We start from the raw sequence: 26,082 nt of genomic DNA, 5'->3' as shown, positions 1-26,082 counted from the left end.
AATGCTTATTGAAATCCTCAATTATCGCAGATTTATCGGTGGTGACAGTGTTTCCTAGCCTCAGTGCAGTGGGCAGCTTGGAGGGGGTACTCTTATTCTCCATTCATCCCCCCTGCTTAGATTGAAGATGTGGCAAATAGGAGTCGAAATGTATTCCGCTACCTATTTTTTTTAATTTATTTTTTATTTTTTATTCTTTGGTCCGTTATGCATGAATATGAAGGCTTAGCATTTGTGGTTTGCATGTCATGCCTAAGTTTGCTAATCTTGTCAACAAAAAAGGGTTTTGTTATGATCCAGCTGGCCTGTCTAAATGGAGAGAGCAGGTGTTCCTAATGTTTTGTACACTCAGTGTTCACTGCATTCTATCTTTGCAAGCTCATAAAAGGAATAGATCTACAATAAGCTCTTATTAGGGCGGTGCACCCACACAGCAGGATACTTAGTGGTGTATTTCCCCCTCTAAGTATCTATAATTACTTACGGAGAGAGGTTCAACCTCTTCATACGCTGACGATGGCATCACTACTTTCCCACTGGCTGTTCTATACGGCGCTGATTGAGTCATGGTTTAGCAGTGCCACTGTGTCTGTCTCTCTCTCTTATCTGCTGTGGTTTACAACGTCTGTCCGTTCTAGCCAGGGGGGACTCATTAACCAGACGCACACTTCCTGTTCCTCTTCCCCAGATAAAACCATTAGAACCGTGACTACTGGAGTCAGTGAGAACAAGCCATAGAGATAGAGTGAGTAGAAAGGACATTCCCATTCAGAGCAACGCTCAGTGGTTTGGTGGGTGGAGGCAGACAGTAGGGGTCTACTTAGACATGGTTGAGCTACTGCCTCCCTGCCCTCATGCAAGGCACTTAGCTAATGACTCCAAAATAAATGGCTTTACAATTGGGTTAGACAACGTATGCAATGAGTCATGAACCTGACTGAAACGTTGCGTCACCGGCGCAGGGATATGATGTCACAGAGCCACGTCCTAAATCAAAGCTAGCTAATGTTAAAGGAGTCAGCCACAGTCCACTGGTGTTCACCATTTAGGCAAAATTAGGTTACCATACCATCACACGGATCCTTGATCCACAGCCCTTGAACCAGTCCCTTCATCCACATCAATCCCTCCCTTTATCCACATCAATCCCTCCTTCCCTCCCTCCATCCTTGACCCCTTCATTCTTCTTATCCCACTATTCCTCCCATTTCTGAGCAACCTCTCTACCAGTCCCTTCATCCACCCTTAATCCTTCCCACCCTCCACCCCTGACCAGTCCCATTGTACCAGCTCTCATCCACCCCTGCTCCTCCCTCTGTCCCCCCACCCTGAACCTTCCCAGGGGAGAGGTCACCGGAGGTCATGACCCCTGCTTTTTTAGAGGCTCTTTAGAGTTCTGCTCCTGTGGTGAGTCACACAGGGGTTAATGCTGGGAACCAGAACCTATAACCAACTGTAGAGGGGCTCCTCACACTCACACACACACACACACAGTCCTGTTTACTCAACCCTGACACTAAACAGTCACACACCATTCATCCCCCCTGCTTTCTCTCTCTCTCTCACACATACATACACACTAAGCCAGCGTGTCAGGTTCAGCTTGACCGCCTGTCATTAAACTAATTTCACAAACGACAAGAGATTAGCCTGAACAAAGGAGGAGGAAGGAAAATAAAATACCAAAAAGAGCAACTGCTATGAAAGTCAGAGTGTGTGTGAGAGTCAGCAGCCCCCCCTCAAACACAATAGGAGGACATCCCTTCCACGTACCAGCTTACCCACTGTTCTGCAGCTGTAGAATAAATCCCTAGCGTGTCGGGTGTGTTCAGTGTGTGTTCAGTGTGTATATATGTGTGCGTCGTGCCTGGTGAGTTGTGGTGGAACTAGCATGGATGAAACCCAGAGCTGTAGCAGGTGCTGTTTGCCCAACAAACCTGCACTTGACATATCTAGTTCAAGAGTTGGTTCACTTGTCCTAAAGGTAAATCAGTTAGCATGTATTGTTGAAAGCACAATACTGCCACTCATATTGCAACTCTTGCGCAAGCACTTAATCAAGTATAGTTAATGACGTCGATCAACACATCTTAAAATAAAGCCTTTGTTGAAGTTCTATAATAAAGGATTTTTTGGGGATTCAGAAACAGGGTAAACAAACCATTAGACATTTACATACTGGCGTATGAATACCAAATGACTGAAAAAGAGGAATACTAATAAATGTTGTGATTTGGACCCCGTGCTCCCATCTGTGTTGCCTGTAGGCGGTAAACAGACTGCAGAAGCACCGTGAATTAGTATGGCATGGGGAAAAACACGAGAGAAAGACAAGAAACCACAAAAGGGAGAAAATATGAAAGCATGGTGTTCATCATACTGGGTGTAATACCCTCAATGATTGAAGCCAGACACCAAACCAGTCTTTCCACCGCTGCAGAAAACTCAAGACGCATTTTCGCCTAAAAAACATAATGGAATTACGTTAGCACTGTGAGTCACAAAGAAACAAATCTGTTAACATAATCCGTTATTAAACAAGTGATCATTAAAATGCTAATTGGCATTTTACAACAAAAACTTTTTACGGAATGTGTTTTGGGGCTGGCCAGCGGCCAGCGTTGTCCTCAGACCTCCATCCAAAGTTTTCACTAATCTGTTTTCCCTCCTCTTCCTCTGTTTCTACCTCATCCTTCCCTCCATCTCTCTCCCTTTCTTTCTCAGTCTCCCGCTCTCAATTCTTCCTATCATAACCACTTCCACTGCCATGCCTGCAAAACACAAAGCTGCTAAAGCTGATATAAGTCCACTACATTGTGAGACAGTGACAGGCATATACATCATATTAAGGTGCTATAATGACTTATAGAAGCATATAAGAGCTCTTTGTTTGGGCCTCACTAACCTCCTTAGTGAATTTAGAGCCACGGTTGACTTTTATGATCAATACCTTGCCATATATCAAACACCAGTTCTGCTGATCTCACACACACACACACGCACACACACACACACACACACACCTTGTGATCAATACCTGGCGATATATCAAACACACTTGTGTTTATGACGAGCTCTTCTGACGGCTCACTTTAAAACCACAGTATAGCGTTGGTCTATAACTCATACCTGACATTTTTACTGCTTCCATGAAATTGACAAGTGCTTTTAAATGCAAAATGACAGTTTAAGAACCTTGTATTTTTGTGACGTGATGTAGTCAGATTCTCACTTCAAATTACGGGGCACTTTTCTAGAGAAGGTAAAAAGAGGTAGAGTGAACGCACACCACAAGCGGGTACACACACACACACACACACACACACACACACACACACACACACACACACACAAACTGAAGCCTGCTGTGTCCCTATTTGACCCACCTTTTGACTCATGGGTAACCCCCCTGCCCCCCTCACAGTCTGTCTCTCATTCCCCCATCCTCTCCTCATAGTCAGGGGTAAAGACCAAAACCCAGTAGATCTGTGTGTGTGTGTGTGTGTGTGTGTGTGTACATTCATGCATCCTTTGGTGTGCACTGTGCAGTGTGTGTAAAGACGAGGAACTAGGTGAGAAGTAGAAAGGAGAGATCAATTGAGACTTAACATACACACTGGATTTCAACCATTTTAAACACATGACAGAAATGGTATCTCTCAAAGCTACAACTGACTATTGTGTCTTCTAGCAGACAGAACGGCAGCGCATTGGCCTCTCTCCCTCTCCCCCTCTTTTCTTAATTCCCACTCCCTCCTTCCTTCTCTAGACTGTCGGATGTCCCCTATGTTCAGGGTCACTGTCTTCCCTAAAGACCCAGTTTGACCTTTGACTGGGGGCCAGTGCCTGTCGCCATGGTGTTTAACATCCCAATGGGGAGCCAGTCCGGAGCACAGCTATGGTCTGACACACACACACACAAACAAGCAGGCGGGCGCGCACACAATAAACGTACACGTACATCTGACCCCCATCACTATAAAAAATGTCCCAATCAAATATGAGCCATTAGACAATAGAGGAGATTAGCATTCATACAGGACTTTCCTACTGGCATACCGCCGCACATCTTTGACTCATTTCCCTCAATCATCTCTCTCCGCTCTCTTTTCTCTCCCTTCTTCTCTGCAGGCTATTGTGTAACAGAACCATCCTATAATGACAATTATCTTACAGTGAAATCCCACAAACCTGTTTCTGGGACCAAAGGAAAGTCTTTATGAAAATGACTCCTGGAATAACAGCAGTAAATGGGAGAGGAGAACAATCAAGGCAATTTAGTTGAGTTTACCAGGGAGAAATTGTGCCACATTTTCATCGTTTTTACAATATTTTAGGCCTTAAAAGTTTAGTCTAATGATTGAGATCTTCTACTCTCCTAACACAGGCACGACTACAGGAAAGAGAGATGGGGGGAAATGTGTGTGTGTTAGCATAAGCACGCACGCACGCACGCACGCACACACACACGCAGTCAAACAAGCAAACCTGCCGCGGAAGATAGATATGAAGTCAAATGTATGGATGAGGAAGGGATGTCTCACTCTCTCTGTCTCTCTCTTTTACTGTCTCTCTCTCTCCGTATATGAGTGAAGTGTCTCTAATAAAAACACAGTTCACATGTCATTGTAAATCGGGCGGCAGGTAGCCTAGCCGTTAGAGCGTTGGGCCAGTAACCAAAAGGTTGCTGGATCGAATCCCCGAGCTGGTAAAACAAATCTGTCGTTCTTCCCCCTGAACAAGGCAGTTAACCCACTGCTCCCCGGTAGGCCGTCATTGTAAACAAGAATTTGTTCTTAACTGACTTGCCTAGTAAAATAAAAATAAAATACGAAAAGTAAGTACACACACTGGGTGTTTGAAATGTGATCTTGGACAGCCAGTGTGGTTTCACTCCACTAACGGAGACAATCAACGTGAATTGTGTTTAATGGGGTGCTTACACTCAAACCCTCTCACTTTACTAGTCAATTACAGCTGGGACACTCCTCTCTCTTCTTTCACTCCTTCTCTGAGCAGACTCTCTCTCCTGTCTTCACCCCCCAGCCCCCCCGCCCCTCTCTCCCTTGCCTACTCCGGATCAGGCACTCTCCGTATTGATATGTGTCCATTGTTTCTCCACCAGCACAGATGATAGTTTTTAACCTAATGAAAAGCACTTCTGCTGGGATTGAAAAGCCCCTTAACCACATCAATGAAACCCTCCGATCCCATACATCCTCTGCCCAACAGCCCTATTCGCTCTCTCGCACTCTCTGCCTGCTTCATCCACCCCCCCACCCCTCCTTTTCCACAGTCTTAGCATTTTCCATTTCTGCATGTAGCCTGTGTCACAGTAGCTTCATCTCTCTCCTTTACCACCATCTCTCTCTTTCTACCTCCCTCGCTCGCTCTACCAGCCCCCTCGCACTCTCTCTCTCTCTTTCTCTCTGGTCACAGTAAATGGACTGCATTACTGTAATGAGTTTGGAATTTATGGCGGAGCTACAGTGGAATAGTATCATGGGCCTATAAGTGTGCGAACTGCAGAGTGGAGATGGTGTGTGTGTGTGTGTGTGCAATGGTAACTCAGTCCTGGCATACCTCTGGGCTTTTAGCTGGGCCTCAGGACACACAGTGACACAGTGAGACCCATGAGCCATTTGCACCCACTGGTCATTCAGTCAGTCAGTTAAAGAGAAAGAAAAAAAGAAAGAAAAGAAAATGCTCTTAAAAATAAGTTAGAGAGAGAGAGAGAGAGAGAGAGAGAGCAGAAGCCCAAGGGCAGAAAGCCAGGGAGAGCGAGTGCACCTCCTAGTGCTGACCTTTTTTCACACACCCTCAAACCTCTTGCCCCCACACACACCCTCACCCACACTCTCCAGAGAGGGAGGGAGATGTAGGACAGTGCAGACAGTGAGTGCTTTGAACTTTCCACCTGGACCGCAGAGAACCAGGATTTATGGGGATGGCTGTTAAAATATGGCCCACATTAGCACGTCTCAACGACAATCAATTAATGCAGGCTCTCCTCTTCTCTCCGTGTGCTTTCGCCTCTCGTCTTTGCCTTCTCTCCTCCCCTTGCTCTTTCACTTTGTTTTCCTTCTCTTCTCTCCTCCTCCATCTCTTCGTCTCCAACAGAAGAGTCGAGGCAGCAGTGCAGCTTGTTCTCCGGACCTCCAACGTAATCCATCTATTCTCCCTCTGCTCCTCTTCAATAGGTGGCCTTTGAAGACATATTTTCCAGTCGGGTTAGCTTGTAGTAAATCTACCTGCAGGTCCTGGACACCTCGGCGAATGAGAAAAGACACTGTGGTTTACAGCGCTGTTTGACGCCACCTCTCCAAAGAGTCCCTGCTGCGGGGGAGAATAGTTCCTCTGTCCTCCTCAGTCGGTACGTCTCTCGCCGCCTCGCTCTCTTGGTCTCCCTCAGTCTCTCCGAAAGACAGCGAAGCACAAGGCAATAAGCTAGATGCCTTCAAGACAATGGTAGAGGCGCAGAGCTCTGGTGCTGGGCCTCAGGCAGGGAGTGCTCTGCTGGGTGTAACTCTTCCTTAAATACCCTCCAGTGTCAACATCACAGCGGAGACCCACAGGATGGCCGCCTCGCACATCTCTAATCTCTCTTCTGGTTTTCTCGGAGCGGAAAATGTGATCAAACAAAGTGCCTGTCATGACCGCGCGGGCGTTTCAGCTTTGCATCAGCGCGTCATTGGACAAAGATCACCGTCAGCGGGGATAGAAGACACCTTCCTGATAGACATCATATCAACACTACCTACAGTAGTGGGAGGCAGGGTGCCCATTGAAAACGCCTCTGGGTCCGTTCTAAGACGATTATGCCCTCTGAGGATTCCACGTTGGAGCCAGGGAGGGAGGTGGCGACAGCATGTCGCCCTTCTTTCAATATCATGGATGAAAGGACGACAATCCTCCATCTCTCACATCCCTCCTCATCTCTGTCCTTCTCGTCTACTCATCTCCTCTGGCATCAGTTGATCATCAGGCTCTTGGAGATCCATTCATCTCCTGCAGCATGGGGTCCACCGTCTCGCTCGCTCTCTCCTCTCCATCCCTCCCTACCTTGTTAATTTCTCATCACAGCGAGATGCTTTTGAGAGACAACGAGCAATTACTCATTGTGGTGCAGAGAGAGAGAGAGAGAGAGAGAGAGAGAGAGAGAGAGAGAGAGAGAGAGAGAGAGAGAGCGAGAGAGCGAGAGATTACAGAGAGGTCAGGATGATTGTCCTGGTGTGATGTTAATGGCTGATTAAAGAGGTCGTAGAGCTCTACCTCTACGGGACGCCCATACCCAGGCCCTCACAACAGGCCCGTGACCACGCTGCCCAGCCACAATCACCACTCACTGGGAGGGATTACCACTGAACTCATTCTCCTTTCAATTGAACAGTAGGGGTTAAAGTGGGGAATGATATAACTGTTACTATGAGGATATATCCGTATACCCAAATTGGTTTCAGACTGAAGTACCATTTCTTTCCATTATCCCACAAGAACACTGACTCCCCATGGACCAACTTTCTTAGATAAACCCTACGATGAATCAAATGAAAGTTTGATGTTTGGACGTCAGACTATGTTGGGATTATAGCGTGCACGCACACACACACACGATCAAAGACGTCAACTGTACAAGAATGGAGAAGCAAGGGCAAGGAGGCTACACATGGGCAACGCATGATACAGACAGGACTCCTGCTGTGCATGTGGCTATAAGAAGCTTGGCGGCGGAGAGTTGTCATACCTGCAGACACATTGACGGGCAAACAAACAAACAAACAAACAAACAAACACACACACACACACACACACACACACATCTGCAGCTTTCACCACATCTAAACACAAACTGTATTCAAACTAGCCCAAACAGTGTTCTCAGTAAGGGGGTTATACATCTTCATAATGAAACAGTATACCTTAAACCTTACATTAGGAGTACGTAGCTGTGTGCTTCAACCCCCTCCCTATTAACTGCGATGAACTCTGAAGCACAGCTAAGGCCAAGGCTGAGTACCAAATGGCATCCTATTTCCTATAGAGTGCACTATAACCACTTAAATGCGGTGTGGTTCGATCTCTGAATGCTGATTGGCTGAAAGCCGTGGTATATCAGACCGTATGCCACGGGTAGGAAAAAAACATGCATCTTTACTGCTCTAATGACGTTGGTGACCAGTTTATAATAGCAATAAGGCACCTCGGGGGTTAGTGACACATGGGCAATATACCACGGCTAAGGGCTGTGTCCATTGCGTCGTGCCTAACAACAGTCCTTAGCCGTGGTATAAGACTGGATGATGTACTGTAATAGTATTATGACCGTTTGATTCATAAAGGTTAAATGTTGCAAAGTCATTTAGAATTAGAAATGCAATAACGCTGCCCCTCACACTGCCGCACACACACACACACACACACAAAACACTCTTTGTCCCAGCCTCACTTTCCACCATCAGCTCCCCTGTAATTAATCACAGTGTTTCTTCCCCGAGTTAAGCCTGCCACATCTCCCTTTCACTCATTCATCCTCCCTTGCTTTTTCAGAAGCAGCGCGTCGGCCGATATGAGCCCTGAGGGGGTGGAGATATGACGCGGCGTCGACAGAGAACAGCGGCTGCTTTTTTAAATCAAACTGACACGCAGATTTATCACTGTTTAACTTGTCCAAAGTGTCACTTCTGGTTGCTCTACATCTGAGCGAATAAGTGCTCTCCACAGGGACCCTTCTCGATGGACTAACTGGGAGTGTACCTGTGACAGTTTGCAGTGTGTGTGAGAGTGTACTGTAAAAGTGTGTGTGCTGACGCAGTCTCACTACAGGCTACATGGGACTGCTACATAAGCAGGCCTACTATAAATGCAACGCTTCACACAAAAGAGTCTATTAAATCGCACATCCTACCCACACACTACACTCACACACAGTCCAGCTTTAAAGAACCTTCCTTTACCGTTTCCATCAGGGAGCAGGCCGTGATGGATGTAACACTATACTGGATTACACAGGGAAGACCCCAGGGAGAAGAGGAGGGAAGAACTGGAGGGAAAAGGTTAGTGAAACACAAAGGTTAGTAAACACCGGCGGCTAGAGAGAGAGAGGGGGGGGGGGGGGGTATAGAGAGAGGGAGAAAGAAAAGGAGAGAGTAAATGAGAGAGAGACATACGGAGAGAGAGAGAGAGAGAGAGAGAGAGAGAGAGAGAGAGTGAGAGAGAGTGGGTGGGTAAGAGACAGAGAGAAAGAGACACACAGAGAGAAAGAAGGAAAGAAAGAAAGAAAGAAAGAAAAGCCCAGTGAACCAGGGGAGACTGAAGGTACGGAGGTAGGGTTCTCTCCTCTCATGCAGTAGACAGACAGGGGTCTGGCTCTAGATGGATGGGACCCAACCATTGATAAGGTCAGACCTCATTTGCAGCAGGCCATTTACATTTGAGAAATGCTGGCCTACTCGACCGACTGTCAGTTGCAATCCGCCGCCATGAAAAATGGACTGGCTGATAGGAAACTGTGACTCCATTTGAGAAAGCACGGCGCCCCGCTCAGCCCCGCCACTGTAACTTGTCATAAAAAATCACGTCCGCTTTCTCTCGCCCTCCCTCTCTCAGCTGCTAACTGCAGTCTGGCTCTCCTGTTGGTATTCTGTTCTTTCCCTCTTTTTTTGCCTTTGTTCCCCTCACTCTGTTTTCCCCCCTCCGTTGTGAAAGCCATTGTCCTGCTGTCAGAAATGTTATTCCCTCCGACTTCCCAAATGTCACACGTTGTCATGCCGTGTCTTTGTTAGACATCTGTTACTCGCTAGCCCTCTCTCTTGCTCTCTCTCTCTCACACACACACACACACACACACGCAGGCACACACACATAATGTAGACTAAAACGCTAACTACACCAGCCAGTGTGTGCGTCATAAAGCCCATTTTTGAGTTTGTCCATCCACACCAGACGTGATCATGACGTGCAGGTTAAAATATCAAAACCAGGCTGTGAAACAGCTATATTAATTTGGGGGGCATGTCAAACACACGTGAAACATTTATGGACATTCAGCTAGCTTGCTATTGCTAGATCATTTGTCCTGAGAGATGAACATTGGGTTGTTATTTTACATGAAATGCATATGGTCTTTTTGGGGGGGGTCTTTGTCAAAATTTGACTTGGAGTCATACAAAATTGTGTGTTTATCTACTGACTATAAGCACTACATAAGCTGGACATCTAGCAATCCCGTTCTGAGCAAATGTATTCTAACAGTATAATAAATACATTTCATATATGATCTTGTAAAAAAAATATAATTTGGTTGTCTTTATGAAGGTTTTAGGTAGAAAATTAGTTTATGTTACTACAGGCTATTTATAAAATCAATGAAAAATCAATATTTAGCCGTGCCATAATTTGTAAAAATTTCTAAAAACATAATTCCACTTTGACCTTATAGGGTATTGTGTGTAGGCCAGTAACACCAAAATCACAATTGAATCAATTTTAAATTCAGGCTGTAACACAACAAAATGTGGAAAAAGTCAAGGGGTGAAGTAGATATTTAACATGGTTAAGGTAAGGATTAAGGTTAGAGATAGGTACAGGTTAAGCTTAGGACAATGGTGTAAAGTACTTAAGTAAAAAATACTTTAAAGTACTACTTAAGTAGTTTTTGGGGGGGGTATCTGTACTATACTTCACTATTTATATTTTTGACGACTTTTACTTCACTAACATTCCTAAAGAAAATAATGACTTTTTACGCCATACATTTTCCCTGACACCCAAAAGTACTCGTTACATTTAAAATGCTTAGCAGGACAGGAAACGGTCCAATTCACACACTTGTCAAGAGAACATCCCTGGTCATCCCTAATGTCTCTGATCTGGCGGACTCACTAAACACAAATGCTTTGTTTGTAAATGATGTCTGAGTGTTGGAGTGCCCCTGGCTATGCATACATTTAAAAAACAAGAAAATTGTGCCGTCTGGTTTGCTTAATTTAAACCTTTATTCTTAAATTTGACTTTTGATACTTAAGTATATTTTAGCAATTACATTTACTTTTGATACTTAAGTACATTTCAAACCAAATACTTTTTTACTTTTACTCAAGTAGTATTTCACTGGGTGACTTTCACTTGAGTCATTTTCTATTAAGGTAACTATACTTTTACTCAAGTATGACAATTGGGTACTTTTTCCACCACTGGTTTAGGGTAAGGGGCGTGTCCCAAGGATGCTAGATTGCACTGACTGTTCTCTTGTAGCTCTTGGCTACACAGACACTCATTTACATGGGCGAGCGGAATGGGTGAAATGATTCAATAACATGTTTACATTTATTTTGCAACGCTCGCACACGCAATGTTGCCGGTGGGGTTTGCATATAAGACCAGGGGCCTCTGGTGTAACATTGTAACTCTCAGTCGAGGCCCAACTTTGTTAAAAAAAACAATATTTCCATATGCTAATATTATTAACCATTCAAAGAGACAGTAAGTCAAGTGGTAAGTCAAGTGTCAATAGATTATGTCACAGTGAAGGTCAAATAGATGGAGGTGACCTAAGATCCTGTTAACAGTTTCACAGGCAGCCGGAGGGGGGGTGGGAGAGACCGAGAAAGAGAGAGTAGTTGTGGGGGAGGCGCCACTTAGTATCCAACTCTCACAGCTGCTTTGTAAAGATGGGGAATAGAGAGTGATGGCATCTCCTTCCAGTCAGTGTGACATGGCACTCGTCACTTAACCCACTTAACCCCAACACTATGTCACCGTGTAAGAACAGAGTGGCATGTCACCTCTGGGAATAGGGGCTCAAATGCCACTATATATACAGTAACAATGGAAGACATCACTGACAACAAGGCTTCATATGGCAGTTCAACTGTCCTATCTCTACAGTAAAAAATAAATACAAATGTTTTATTGCCACAACACAGTGAAATGTGTTGTTTTACAGGGTCAGCCATATTAGTACGGCTCTAGAGCAAATTACGGTTAAGTGCCTTGCTCGACAAGGGTAAACCTTGTCGGCCTTTCGGGTTAATGGCCCAGTGCTCTAACCGCTAGGTTACCTTCCGCATATTTCACACATGATGCGCCACACTTTTTAAATTGAATGAATAACACAGTACAATATTGTGCTGCAACACAGTGACTGAAGTCATCTTCAGAGCCACTATATATAATATAGTATAATATATATATATAGATTCTCTTTGATACTGTGACTCTTTTATTACACTGTTTTAAACTGCTACCGAACGTTCTATAAACTACTGTGGTTTTGGCTGACTGACGAATATCAAAACTAAGTACAGTCTATGAAATATCTCCCTGTAGCATTGCATCACAGGGTACACCATAACTACTAAGCCAGGACTTTTTGTGCTTTCCATTTTTTGTCCACTATAGGGCGTTAGGGGTGGCACCCCACTTGTGATTGGAAAAATATCTATATTTTGTATTTATAAAAAAAAAATATGAGGATGAGGACAAAAACTATTTCATTAATTTTAGAATAAGGCTGGAAACTAACAAAATGTAGAAAAAAGTCAAGGGATCTGAATACTTTCCAAAGGCACTGTATATTAAATAATGAATGGGTTACATTTTAAATGCTCATAAAAGTGTGGTTCATTTGTATATTTTCCTGTTTCAAAAATATATTGTTTAAAACAAGCTGTTCAAGTTACTACTGTCATGACTCTCCTGTGAAGATCTGAAGGATCAGGTTAAAGCTCTACAGCGCCCTCTCTCTCCCGCAGAGGGGGGTGAAGTTGGCCGTTTTATGACGGTCGTAAATACCTGCAGGAACTCTTTCTCTCCCCCTCTGCAGAAATGGAAGTAAAAAAATCAATTTGTTACAACAGAGAGATTTTGTAGTACTGTGACATCCAAGATTGGATAATGAAACAATATTTCTGTAATCCAAACAATTGGAATGGCCCATGGGTACTTAAAAAACAATTATGTCAGATCAGTTGTTGTTTTGGGATCTCATTAAGGACGGTATAACAACATAACTGTATCTCTGAATGTGTATATTTCTCAGTTGTCAAGGTTTACATCCAAATGTTGTGAAACTTATAGGATTAAATATGAAACTATTTGTGTGAAGATGAAATGTGATGTTAGCCTTCTGACCACACCCACGTGAGCACAGACATTATGTCGGCTTCATGGAACGCCCCCTTTTGCCAGAGTGCATAAAACCCCTCCTGACTAAATCTACATTAGACCAAGCAGGCGGACGGTGTTGAACTGGACGTCACGGATGGTTAGACTCTATGAGACCAGAAAAACGTGGAGCGTGGCTGCACGTTGAAATGGTAGGAATTTAAATCTCTAGAGACCAGTACATTGCCGGGTTGCTACGGACGTGTTAAATGGTTCTAGCTCTACATTAGACCAAGCAGGCAGGAGGTGTTGAACCGGATGTCACGAACTGTTAGACTCTATGAGACCAGAAAAACGTGGAGCGTGGCTGCACGTTGAAATGGTTAAAAACTCTGAAGCTCTCGAAGAAGAAGAAGAAGACTACACAAGAACATTCAGTCTGCAGCTGTTCAAGTACTTTATTCTAATAAACTCGACTGAGAACCACCGGGTGGTACTTTGAAAGATCCATTCAACGAACATTGGTACGTCTGGAAGATTTGCTCTAACAGACACTCCAAGACCAACCTACTACAACTACAAATGACATGGTGATCTCTGGTGGACAACTAGAGTCTTATACAACTAGAGACTTCCTGTCTAATTACTCCCCGTAGATGGATCGAGTGTTTTCAACAGAGAGAAAGCAAAGACATACACACGTAAATATATACATTTGCAATTCTTTCGAATGAGCGGCCGTTCATGTGCAAAGTATTTGCATTTCCATGAGCATAGTTATAAGCGGTCTGTACGCTAGTGGAATTCCTTTCTCTCTCCCTTTCCCCCTCTTTTGAATCTGCCATTCTGTGTAACAAGCTGTCATATCGGTTTAGTCCACTAGGTATTTTCATTGCATTGTCTAGTAATCAATGTGTAAGCTATCCTGTTTGTGTGTTTATGTAATTCTGTGTGATAATTTAGTTAGTTAGTAAATTAATAATTAAGCCAATTTGTTTCTCGCTGATTTATCATTTATGCTAGGGTTCGTGCAAATATCCAAGAAATTTGAGACATTCAGATTGAGACTGAAGGTAAATAATAATTAATGAATTGACTAATACTGATCTTTAGAGTTTAGTCGGGAGACTTAATTCATTGTTATATGATTAATTTAATTGTGTAACAAATTAATGACAGTCAAGACACGACACTACTCTACCCATCAGTGACTGCATAGGCTTTAAGAACATTGCTTGGATTTTTTAGCCAGCAATTTGCAATGGGGGGGGGGGGGGGGGGGGGGGGGGGGGGACACTGCCCGAACGAAATCGCAGGATTTCATAACATAAATTATAACAGAACAAAGTAATTGGACCATACTGGGGTGTTGAAATATGCGTTCAGTCAGAAATTCTGGATCTGCTCTAGTCTCCATCCCAATGACTGCCGCGCCAGATGGGTTACTTCCGCACGGGAGACTAGATCTGCTCTATCAGGTACAGATGGGGCTAAAGTAAAAAGCTAATTGTAATTAACTGGTAAATAAATAATCCTAATAGTAAAGGGAGCCTGGGACCTGATAAACCAGACATGTACATCCAACAATAGTCGAAGGACAGAGGGATTCACGTCTCCGAGTAACGGAAGGCTGTCTGCAGTGACGCCTTAGACTGCTGCGTCACTCGGGAGGCCTCGCCGTCATATTTCTGTCATGCTGCATTGTTGACAACTCAAACCACCCCCGCACCCCGGGTATCAGCCAATCAGCGGCTGCCGCCTACGTGAGTACGACAAAGCAACAGCAAAACGGTAATTAATCTACCTCTGGCAGAGAAAGTTTTATTAATTAACACTAGAGATGCTTACCAGTGTAAAACGCATTTCCAATCCTGTCCAGCACGCATTTTAGATGAGTGTTCCTTCTAATTTGTCAGAAAAGCGATCCATGTCAGTTTTTTAATGTGAAATACACCCACTTCTGATTAAATAGGAGAGGCTGGCTATCAAACAAGGCCTATATCCCTTTCTCTGTTTTTGAAGGCGTTTATCATGGAAGTACATAACAAGTTGACCCCACTCCTTCAGGCAGGGGTTTATAACCTATTTCAGTGCTCTATAACTTCTATATACCAAGACACTCATCTGGAAGAGCGCCAAGACACGCAGTAAAAGTAGCTTATACAAAATAAGGCTCCCTAACGTCAGCGTTTCAAATGTTCAATCCACTCACATTATAACCAGCCCAGCGGCTGCCATCTGTACTGTATGACGTCATGCCTTCCTGTGAATGGAAACGCTATTAGAACGTTCCGGCAACCTGCAGCGCAACACAGATACACCCTGTGTTGTATCTAACAAGGTGATGGAGGGCTGGGCCCTGTCGGTCTACACTTGGTGAGGGGGTAGTTTCAGACCTATTGTACCCACACACAGATATACAGTAGACTGTCTAAGGGCAATGACTTCTGGTCAGTAGTCAAAGACAGACAGCATAATGATACAGGTAATGATGAGAAGAGAAGTTCAAAACACGGTGCAAAATCTAATTAGTTGTCGGAGAAAACATGAAAAGGCAAAGGGCAGCCATGTTAGCAGAGCAGCCCGTCTCCTTTGATGATGAAGTGTCTAGGTGGCGAGGTGTCACAAGGTACAACTCTTCCTACTGTAATTAGAAGGACTTCTAAGCACGAAGCCAGCCTGGTGTTCATACATAGACATACACACACACACACACGTCAGCGTAATTGACATAACAGGCCCGATTTGGGCGTCTCGCTGGTTTGCCTCTGTTGATGGTGGAGCCTCTCCTAACCGTAACATTAGTCATTTGGGGGGCGCGAGCGAGGACCAAATGGAGCGCGACGGCAACTTCACGGATCCATTCAAACATTTTGTGAGTTTTTTTCTTCTTCTCTATTTCTTAACTGTTTTCCTGGCGAGCGCCAAAACAAGAAAATAAAGTCTCTGTGTTCCACGGTGTCTGTGAGGCATTAATCATCACCACACAGGTGGAGCGCTGCATTTTACACCCCATTAAACAAACCACAGTGTGTTCGCTGACTCTCGCTGAGGTAAATATTTTAAAATCGCCAGGAAAGTCTGTACCGGAGTAATTAACGACAGCCAAATAGCATACCTGGTTGGTCATGAGAAAACAAAACAGCCCTCTGAGCTATAAAACTACTGTTCTATAGTGTTATCATGCCCTCTGGCCATACTGACTAGTCACTACACTACCTCCAGCTTGCTCTTGGCTCTTAACTCAGCTCTTGTGAAAAAAAGTTTGTTAAATGCAAGCATGAGGGTGGAAAGAAACAGTGAAAGACATCCAGAGAACCCCGGGCGGCCATGTTGTTAACCACACTCTGCTATTGGACATGGCACCAGGGGAAGATAATAGACCTCGCTGGGCTATGAGCTGTATATGGGCTCTGTGATGTTTGTGTTGGCAGACTGGGGGGGGGGGGAACAACAATGCCCTGCTGTAATACGTCTGCAATGCACCTTTCCTTCTTACTTCATTGTGATCAGTCATCTGACATCAGTTGCTGTTCAATGTGAGATCAGCTGCTGATTATTTTGTTAATGTACTGAGAGCATACAAATGAGGCCTAACTATGACCTGTGAACTAGAAAATGGCTGATTTTGTTCTGGCCTCTGAGAGACTTTGAGTCCTGTTGACTTCTAGACTAGAATGATTCCTTGGGTCAGAAAGCTATTCTTAAACCAGCGGTCCATTCCTATTAGAAATCGCCACGGCCGGCCTCCCTCCCTCCCTCAGACACACTGAACCAACCGTTGAACTCATGAGGAGTAGGAGGCTGACATACAAGGGATCTTAAAACGAAGTAGGAAGTTTACATACACCTGAGTCAAATACATTTAAACTCAGTTTTTCACAATTCCTGACGTTTAATCCTAGTAGAAATGACCTGTCTACGGTCAGTTAGGACCACTTTATTTTAAGAATGTGAAATGTCAGAATAATAGGAGAGAGAATGATTTATTTCAGCTTTTATTTATTTCATCACATTCCCGGTAGGTCAGAAGTTTACATACACTCAATTAGTATTTGGAAGCATTGCCTTTAAATTGTTTAACTTGGGTCAATCGTTTTGGGTGGGGTTCCACAAGCTTCCCACAATAAGTTGGGTGAATGTTGGCTCATTCCTCCTGACAGAGCTGGTGTAACTGAGTCATGTTTGTAGGCCTCCTTGCTAGCACACACTTTTTCAGTTCTGCCCACAAGTTTTCTATAGGATTGAAGTCAGGGCTTTGTGACGGCCACTCAAATACCTTGACTTTGTTGTCCTTAAGCCATTTTGCCACAACTTTTGAAGTATGCTTGGGGTCATTGTCTATTTAGAAGACCCATTTGTGACCAAGCTTTAACTTCCTGAACGATGTCTTGAGATGTTGCTTCAATATATCCACATAATTTTCCTGCCTCATGATGCCATCTATTTTGTGAAGTGCACCAGTCTCTCCTGCAGCAAAGCACCCCCAACAACATGATGCTGCCTCCCCCATGCTTCACGGTTGGGATGGTGTTCTCCAGCTTGCAAGCCTCCCCCTTTCCTCCAAACATAACAATGGTCATTATGGCCAAACATTTCTTTTTTTGTTTCATCAGACCAGAGGACATTTATTCAAAAGGTACGATCTTTGTCCCCATATGCAGTTGCAAACCGTAGTCTGTCTTTTTTGTGGCAGTTTTGGAGCAGTGGCTTCTTCCTTGCTGAGTGGCCTTTCAGGTTATGTCGATATAGGACTCGTTTTACTGTGGATATAGATACTTTTGTACTCGTTTCCTCCAGCATCTTCACAAGGTCCTTTGCTGTTGTTCTGGGATTGATTTGCACTTTTCGCACCAAAGTACGTTCCTTTCTAGGAGACAGAATGCGTCTCCTTCCTGAGCGGTATGACGGCTGCGTGGTCCCATGGTGTTTGTACTTGCGTACTATTGTTTGTACAGATGAACGTGGTACCTTCAGGCATTTGGAAATTGCCCCCAAGGACGAACCAGACTTGTGGAGGTCTATAATTTGTTTTCTGAGGTCTTGGTTGATTTCTTGTGATTTTCCCATGATGTCAAACAAAGAGGCACTGAGTTTGAAGGTAGCCTTGAAATACATCCACAGGTACACCTCCAATTGACTCAAATGATGTCAATTAGCCTGTCAGAAGCTTCTAAAGCTATGACATAATTTTCTGGAATTTTCCAAGCTGTTTAAGGGCACAGTCAACTTAGTGTATGTAAATGTCTGACCCACTGGAATTGTGATACAGTGAATTATAAGTGAAATAATCTGTCTGTAAACAATATTTGGAAAAATGACTTATGTCATGCACAAATAACATGTCCTAACTGACTTGCCAAAACTATAGTTTGTTAACAAGAAATTTGTGGAAAGGTTGAAAAACAAGTTTTAATGACTCCAACCTAAGTGTATGTAAACTTCCGTAATGTAAACTGTATTTATTTTTTTAGTTTGTGCAACTAATACTATAAATTCCACGTATTTCTTATTCCGATCTCCTCAAGAAGAGATATGAATCTGGCAAGCTCTGATAAGTTTACAAGCAGGCTTTGCCCACTGACATAACTCTACGCTGATTGATGATGTAAGTGGGCGGCCATATTTATTTGTGGTAACCTTGTAGTGGATTCCTCTTCATCACAGAGACAGACAGACGGTTGCTGCTAGCAGACCCTGCTAAATCACAATGCTCACACCATCCCATTAAATAACTACTACCGTAGCAGGCACTGGCTGGAAAGGCAACATTCCACAACCCACTTCCACAGTACTGTACAGCACATATCAGATATCTGTCTGGAACATTCCATCAAATACTATCACATGGACCATGATCCTCTCTGCCTGCTGCTGATCCGTGGAGAGTAAATGTGATGAAATATTCACTCTCACACACACACACACACACACACACACACACACACACACACACACACACACACACACACACACACACACACACACACACACACACACCACAGAGGGGGTTTCTACCCAATACTTATACTGTAGCTAGAAAAGTGGGCAAAACACACAACTATAATGCCCTGATAAAATAAAGGATAAATCAACAAAAATACACCATTGTAAACAGAGCCAACGAACGGAATAGATGTATATCCCTTAACATGGGATGAAGTAGCATTTAGCATCATACTGCAAACAAACATCTTCTCTTGAACTTCAATGGCTCATACAATTGTTAAAAAAACATTTAACTGTTTTTGTTCTTGCAAATCGCCCAAATTGTTGCCACCAACGCACACCCTGGCAGCAACAACAACAAAGTAATAAACAACAACAACAGATGATTCAATTGGAACTTGGTAAACATAACACTGAATCACTTAACTGTGAGCAGCACTACAACTGCTTCCCTCTCTCTCTCAGTGACGAGCTGACAGTCTCCCACACACAGTAGAGATGGTACTGTATAATGCAACACATGGATGGTGAAAGCTAGCCTTAGCTAGCCTTGTAGCAGTATACTATATACAGTACCAGTCAAGAGTTTGGACACACCTACTCATTCAAGGGTTTTTCTTTCTTTAATCATGGTATAGGGGACGGTTGCGTCCCACTTGGGCAAAAAACAGGGAAAATGCAGCGCGGCAAATAAGAAAAAATTATATAAAAATCTAACTTTCATTAAATCACACATGTAAGATACTCAATTAAAGCTACACTCGTTGTGAATCCAGCCAACATGTCAGATTTTAAACAGGTTTTTCTCGCGAAAGCATAAGAAGCTATTATCGGATGATAGCACAACAGTAAACAAAGAGGGTAGCATATTTCAAACCTGCAGGCGCTACACAAAACGCAGAAATAAAATATAAAACATGGATTATCTTTGACGAGCTTCTTTTGTTGGCACTCCAATATGTCCCACAAACATCACAACTGGTCCTTTTGTTAGATTAATTCCGCCCATATACAGTGGGGAGAACAAGTATTTGATACACTGCTGGTTTGGCAGGTTTTCCTACTTACAAAGCATGTAGAGGTCTGTATATCATAGGTACACTTCAACTGTGAGAGACGGAATCTAAAACAAAAATCCAGAAAATCACATTGTATGATTTTTAAGTAATTAATTTGCCTTTTATTGCATGACATAAGAATATGATCACCTACCAAACAGTTAGAATTCCGGCTCTCACAGACCTGTTAGTTTTTCTTTAAGAAGCCCTGCTGTTCTCCACTCTTTACCTGTATTAACTGCACCTGTTTGAACTCGTTACCTGTATAAAAAACACCTGTCCAAACACTCAATCAAACAGACTCCAACCTCTCCACAATGGCCAAGACCAGAGAGCTGTGTAAGGACATCAGGGATAGAATTGTAGACCTGCACAAGGCTGGGATGGGCTACAGGACAATAGGCAAGCAGCTTGGTGAGAAGGCAACATCTGTTGGTGCAATTGTTAGAAAATGGAAGAAGGCCAAGATGACGGTCAATCACCCTCGGTCTGGGGCTCCATGCAAGATCTCACCTTGTGGGGCATCAATGATCATGAGGAAGGTGAGGGATCAGCCCAGAACTACAAGGCAGGACCTGGTCAATGACCTGAGCTGGGACCACAGTCACAAAGAAAACCATTAGTAACACACTACGCCGTCATGGATTAAAATCCTGCAGCGCACGCAAGGTCACCCTGCTCAAGCCAGTGCATGTCCAGGCCCATCTGAGGTTTGCCAATGACCATCTGGATGATCCAGAGGAGGAATGGGAGAAGGTCATGTGGTCTGATGAGACAAAAATAGAGCTTTTTGGAGTAAACTCCACTCGCCGTGTTTGGAGGATGAAGAAGGAAGAGTACAACCCCAAGAAAACCATCCCAACCGTGAAGCATGGAGGTGGAAACATCATTCTTTGGGGATGCTTTTCTGCAAAGGGGACAGGACGACTGCACCGTATTGAGGGGAGGATGGATGGGGCCATGTATCGCGAGATCTTGGCCAACAACCTCCTTCCCTCAGTAAGAGCATTGAAGATGGGTCGTGGCTGGGTCTTCCAGCATGACAACGACGCAAAACACACAGCCAGGGCAACTAAGGAGTGGCTCCGTAAGAAGCATCTCAAGGTCCTGGAGTGGCCTAGCCAGTCTCCAGACCTAAACCCAATCGAAAATCTTTGGAGGGAGCTGAAAGTCTGAATTGCCCAGCGACAGCCCCGAAACCTGAAGGATCTGGAGAAGGTCTGTATGGAGGAGTGGGCCAAAAACCCTGCTGCAGTGTGTGCAAACCTGGTCAAGAACTACAGGAAACGTAAGGTTTCTGTACCAAATATTAAGTTCTGCTTTTCTGATGTATCAGATACTTATGTCATGCAATAAAATGCAAATTAATTACTTAATAATCATACAATGTGATTTTCTGGATTTTTGTTTTATTTTTGTTTTAGATTCCGTCTCTCACAGTTGAAGTGTACCTATGATAATGGTGAAGATATCAAAACTATTTTCTGATGTATCAGATACTTATGTCATGCAATAAAATGCAAATTAATTACTTAATAATCATACAATGTGATTTTCTGGATTTTTGTTTTATTTTTGTTTTAGATTCCGTCTCTCACAGTTGAAGTGTACCTATGATAATGGTGAAGATATCAAAACTATGAAATAACACATATGGAATAATGTAGTAACCAAAAAAGTGTTAAACAAATATTTTATTTTTGAGATTCTTCAAAGTAGCCACCTTGATGACAGCTTGGCACACTCCTGGCATTCTCTCAACCAGCTTCACCTGAAATGCTTTTCCAACTGTCTCGAAGGAGTTCCCACATATGCTGAGCACTTCTTGGCTGCTTTTCCTTCACTCTGTGGTCCTTGAATAAGTAGGTGTTTCCAAACTTTTGACTGATACTGTATGTGTCATTCAGTGGTATGCCAGCACACTCAAGGTGCTACAATTGTCTAGCTAACTCCGGTGGGTGACAGTGACACTATTAGACAATATCAAGAATTAGAAAGACTCATACACTATCTCGCTTTTTCTCGATTTCTTACACAGAGACACACAAAAGCTTGCAAAAGCCTATGAGGGCAAAAGGGTTGTCATAAAACCACATTTTGTCGGAATCAAGTTGACTCAAGGATTGGATAACACACACAGGCACGCACACCTACAAGCACACACACACAGAGATTCTGTTGCACACACACACACACCCCTCTCAGTGTTGACGGCCATAAAGTGTTCCACCTGACCGTTCCCTCATGAAACATTCCAATACAGTGGCCTTAATTAACATACCCAATGATTAGAATGTCATGTTCTAGAATGAGCTGCAATCTGTCTTCCTGTCACTGACGCGCGCACACACACACACACACACACGTCAGTGACTTAATGTTTTTTTGTCACTCAGTGTAACGGCTAGTGCCAGGCCAGCCCACTGCTACTATGACAACAGAATAATAAGGGAAGGAAGAGAAAGCTTAGTGTAGACCGCCCTGGAGACAGACACACACAATATATACAGTGCCTTCGGAAAGTATTCAGACCACTTGACTTTTCCCCACATTTTGTTACGTTACAGCCTTGTTTTAAAATGGATGAAATAAAACCCTTTCCTCAGCAATCTAAACACAATACCGAATAATGACGAAGCGAAAACAAGTCTTTAGAAATGTTTGCAAATGTATTAAAAACAAAAATACCTTATTTATATAAGTATTCAGACCTTTTGCTAAGAGACTCGAAATTGAGCTCAAGTGCATCTGTCTCCATTGTGTGTGCGCACACACACACACACACACACACACACACACACACACACACACACACACACACACACACACACACACACACACACACACACACACACACACACACACACACACACACACACACACACACACACACACACACACACACACACTTTGACTCTGAATTTCTTTTCAAATAGTAATTGAATAGTACTGACTCGTAGGAATACTGCCTGATAAACATAAACCAAAGCCTAATGTGATTCCTCTAATGTTATTACTGACTATAGCCACATGACACACGCTGTTGCCATTGCTACTGTAACCTGCTGCACTGTTCAATAAGCATGCATACAAGCCCAATCCCAGCCCATGTTCAATACAACGCTCAACATACACTTGGCTGTGCGGTAGCTAGGGATATTGTGTATTCTAACCATGTATTCAGAAATAGATGGGTCGTTCCGCCAATTAGGTGCCTTTTGAGTGTGGAAAGTGTTTAATTCCACCTAATTTGAACATTGTCATAAAGAGCGCATGTTCAACTTCATAAAATAATAAGTTTAACCATCTCAAGAGGTTAAATAACAAAAATGACTTTATTAAGTGGCTAATAAGTGGCAGGGTTGACAGCTTTTTCTTCCAAATCATCCACCCCCCCCCCCCCCCTGACAGGAGAAATGGAAGCTTGTAGTGTGCAACAGGGAGGGGAAATTGAATGCAAGCTACACACTTTGAAAATAATTTTTGTATTGTTAAAACATTTCTAGCCTGTATATCTATGGGTAACAAAGTTGACGTCTTATGCCCAACCCGCTCAGTTTCCCAACACAAAAAGGACACAAAAAAAGCCGTATCAGCTCACCTGCTCTCACACTATGAATTGACTATTAGATATTCAATGTTTCTTAAAAAAAAAATTTTTTTAAAACATTTTAAAGGGAATAGTTTCACCATATTAAAAGGAGAGTTCCGTTGACGTATCTGGGTTGACCTTAAAATGAGGGACAGGTTGTTGTTTTTTTACCTTAAAATTATACACTATATAATCTAAATAATCATCTTCAAAAATGACTTTATCAAAGCAACAAAATAACTAGGTCTTTACGATTCTGGTGAAAACTTAGATAAATGCTGGGGTTAAGTGGGTTCAAATCTTCCCAGAAGTTGGCACTTTAGCAAATTTATAGAATTTTCCATGTGGTCTATATTAAAGGGCACTTCATTTAATATAACAGCCTTTTAAAATTCTATATCTGTGCACAATTTCTACTTAAATCATCAAAAGGTTACCAATCGTTGCATCTGCACTGTTCTTCAAGTGAATGTACTTTTGACAAATTTTCAGTGTAAATTGTTAAAAGTAGTCATTGTGCACAGAGTTATATGGTTTGTTAAACTTTGAAATCAAATGTTTTTTGTTTGACATACATTTTAAAGAGAAAAATCTGAGTCTCAGCCTAATTCCGTTTCCCTCTCAATAAAACCTTGAAGACGTACATTCGGGTTCCATGAGCGCTCAGTAGGTGTTTGTATCCAAGCTAAATAATCGGGTAAATGAATAGTCTGTCCTTTGATAATACTGCGTGTGCACACACAAATGTATGTGTGTGTATGCACTTGTGCGTTTTCTATCTATAAAAACAATTTACAAGAAAGCTACAATTTCCATCCCATAAAGTATAAGTGAGGATGGAAACATTGACCGTCTCATATTTCTATAGCTAAACACTAAACAGGCTGTATGTGCTGCCACTTCCCCTCTGGCTCACAAGCTAAATGGTCCCATAACAGTTACGTTATGTGTTTATCCAAGTTCGACCAGGGTGTGTGTGTGTGTGTGTTTTGTTTGTTGTTCGATAGGGCCCTTTTGGGCCTTTGGCCTTATGTAGGCTAATATCCCCTAACAACGGGGAGTGTTTGCGTGTGTGTTGTAAGACAAGGGTCCTATGGGAGTTTACTCTAGAATAATATGCTCTAATGAAAGGTAGTAGTACTTGGTCCCTTAATGACAGTTTTCCTGCCAGGCTGTCTGAAAGGACTGCTTTGTCTGTCTCCAGCGGCCTGAGCAGGGTTCTGGGTATTACGGGTTATTTGGATTTATCAGCAGTGCACCCCTCGAAGCCCCATAGAGGGTTAATATGGAGGTTTACAATAAGACAATAGTACAGTGAGGTGTAGTAGTAACTTTGTCCATGGAAGGTTATGGGGCTATAGCAGAGCAGTGAAGCGGTTAATAGTGGGCCCATTGATATCATCACATGGGTTTAATAACATGGAGGCAGTATGAGCCAACAGTGGTGTACCGCACTAAGGTTATGGGGCTATATCAGCAGTGAGTGAGTTAACTCTGTAATCAAATTCACACTAACAGCAACAAGCACAGTGTTACCTGAACAAAGCAATACTTTGCTGTTTGAACAAAGCAACTGCCCAGTATAAGGTCACTCTAATTGTACTGCCCAGTAGGATGTGAAGGTTGTTTCGCTCTGGGCACAGCCTGTACATAAAACTAATAGTTCAAATGAACATTGTATAGTAATGAGAGACCAATGCTGGTTTAATCTAGCTGTGGATGAGGACTATGTTTGGTTTCCTCTTGATATCTCGGTGGGCCAAATACTAAATAGAAATACATATTTTACAAAAGAAACTACCAAATGAGTTCCGTCTACATCTTTTCTTCACCTTACCCCCACTCCCTCCCTCCCTCCTTCCCCCCACCCTGTCCATCTGTGTATCAGGGCAGTGAGGGGAAAAGCCTCCCCTGTACCAGGAGTCAGAGAGAAAGAAAGAGAAAGAGGGAGAAAGAGAGAGATACACCACTGTATATATACATATGACATTTGAAATGTCATGATTATTTTGGAACTTCTGTGAGTGTAATGTTTACTGTTCATTTTTATTGTTTATTACCTACTTCACTTGCTTTGGCAATGTTAACATATGTTTCCCATGCCAATAAAGCCCCTTGAATTAAACTGAATTGAGAGCAGAAGGCCAATGTGCTGTGTTATTCTGTCTGCTGGAAGAGACAACAGTCAGTCGCAGAGGAGAAGAGCTCGTCATTTATCAGAAAGGACTATGACAGACAAACGCATGGAACATACACAAACGTGTATTATCTGTCTGTTTGTCTGTCTGTCTCGCTCCCTCTCTGACACACACACACACACACACACACACACACACACACACACACACACACACACACACACACACACACACACACACA

At 43.2% G+C, this 26,082-nt stretch overlaps 1 protein-coding gene across 3 annotated transcripts in view; it reads right to left on the bottom strand.

Moving 5' to 3' along the window:
- LOC139411167 (F-box and leucine-rich repeat protein 17) overlaps positions 1–26,082 on the bottom strand; it is a 303,569-nt gene that overhangs the window by 44,496 nt on the left and 232,991 nt on the right. The window lies entirely within an intron of this gene.

The sequence above is a fragment of the Oncorhynchus clarkii genome, chromosome 6 (genome assembly GCF_045791955.1).
Source record: "Oncorhynchus clarkii lewisi isolate Uvic-CL-2024 chromosome 6, UVic_Ocla_1.0, whole genome shotgun sequence".
In the NCBI taxonomy this organism is placed as follows: domain Eukaryota; kingdom Metazoa; phylum Chordata; class Actinopteri; order Salmoniformes; family Salmonidae; genus Oncorhynchus; species Oncorhynchus clarkii.
This window is presented reverse-complemented; position numbering and strand designations above follow the sequence as displayed.